This window comes from Orycteropus afer, unplaced genomic scaffold, assembly GCF_000298275.1.
Source record: "Orycteropus afer afer isolate SDZICR_OR568_19922 unplaced genomic scaffold, OryAfe1.0 scaffold00002, whole genome shotgun sequence".
In the NCBI taxonomy this organism is placed as follows: Eukaryota; Metazoa; Chordata; class Mammalia; order Tubulidentata; family Orycteropodidae; genus Orycteropus; species Orycteropus afer.
The window spans coordinates 30,607,318-30,609,023 of NW_006921589.1; the positions used below are offsets into that span (position 1 = coordinate 30,607,318).

A 1,706-nucleotide genomic window follows, 5' to 3' on the forward strand; every position below is an offset into this window, starting at 1 on the left:
CCTCGCTCCCGGGGACTAAGCACAAGCCCGCCCGTGCTTACCTTGCTCCCGGAGACCCGGTCCCTCTCGGGAGGGTAACAAGGGAAAGTGTTCAGTGCAGATCAGTGATTGCTCTTCTCTTTGGCTTCCTGGGTTTTACCCCTTTCTCCTACTCTTCCGGCCTGCTACTCTGTGCTACTCTGTGCTAAGCAAGCCTTAGTAAATTTAAAAATATTGAAATACTGCAAAGCATCTTCTCAGATCATAATGCAATCTGATTAATAATCAACAATAGGAAGATCAACAGAAAAGGAGTAAACACACAGAAACTGAACAACACACTCCTTGAGAAAGACTGGGTAAGAGAAGAAATAAAAATTGAAATTCGAAAATTCCTTGAATCAAACAAGAATGAAAACACAACATTCCAAAATCTTTGGGACACAGCAAGAGCAGTGATCAGAGGCCAATTTATAGCAATAACGGCACACATCAAAAACGAAGAAAGAGCCAAAATCAACACTTTAAACCAACATCTTTAACAGTTAGAAAAAAGAACAGCAAAACAAGCCTACAGTCACCAGAAGAAAGGAAATAATCAAGATTAGAGCAGAAATCAATGAAACAGAACACAGAAGGGCAATAGAAAAAAATTAACAAGACCAGAAGTTCGTTTTTTGAAAAGATCAATAAAATTAACAAACCACTGGTAAATTTAACAACGGAAAAGGGGGAGAGAATACAAATAACACAAATAAGAAATGAAATGGGTGACATCACAACAGAACCAACTGAAATCAAAAGGACATCAGGATACCATGAAGAACTGTACTCCAACAAATTTGAAAATCTAGAAAAAATGGACAAATTTCTAGAAACAAACCACTTACAAGAACAGATATATGCACACACATGTTCCCTGCAGCACTATTTACAATAGCCAAAAGATGGAAACAACCTAGGTGTCCATCAACTGAGGAATGGATAACCAAACTATGGTACATACACACAACAGAATACTATGCAACGCTAAAGAATAATGTAGAAGCTGCAAAACACCGCATAATGGGGAAGAACCTGGAGGACATTATGCTGAGTGAAATAAGTCAATCACCAAAGGACAAATATTGTATTAGTCCTTTATTGTAAAAGTCAAAAAAAGGTTTAACTATGGAAGGAAATTTTCTTTGTTGGTTACCAGGGGTGTGAGGGGAGTGTAGGGAACACTGTTAGACAGAGATAAGTATTGGTTTGGGTTAAGAGAAGGGCAATGTACCAAATATGAGTGACCAATATGGTAGCACTGAGGAAGAGAGAGACATAGAGAGGTACAGACAACAAAGATGAACCCTTTTGCACATACAGTACTGCATTGTCAGTGAAGGCAAACATGGGTATACGGGTGGACAGATGGGTGGACAGGCTGAACTAGTAGGTATGTCTATGAAGCAGGGAGTATACCCAAGAAAATGTATAGGGCTGGCAGACAACAGTCCTATAAGTTTATGGGTATGATCTAAATTCTCAGATATATAGTAGAGCTGACAAGGGGCAAGGTTGTGGTCACTGCTTGGGCACAGCCAGCTACCCAGAGGGACCAAGTTGAACCTGTGGGCTTGGGACCATAGTCGCAGGGGACATCAAGCTCAACTGGCATAGCATACTATACAAAACATTGTTCCACCTCCTACTTTGGTGAGTAGCAACTGGGATCTTAAAAGCTAGCA

The 1,706-nt window shown here is 40.3% G+C and overlaps 1 protein-coding gene across 1 annotated transcript in view; it reads right to left on the reverse strand.

Annotated features, from left to right (window-relative positions):
• The window catches only part of NBEAL1 (neurobeachin like 1), a 209,665-nt gene that overhangs the window by 112,817 nt on the left and 95,142 nt on the right, over positions 1–1,706 (reverse strand). The gene's annotated exons all lie outside the window — the stretch shown is intronic.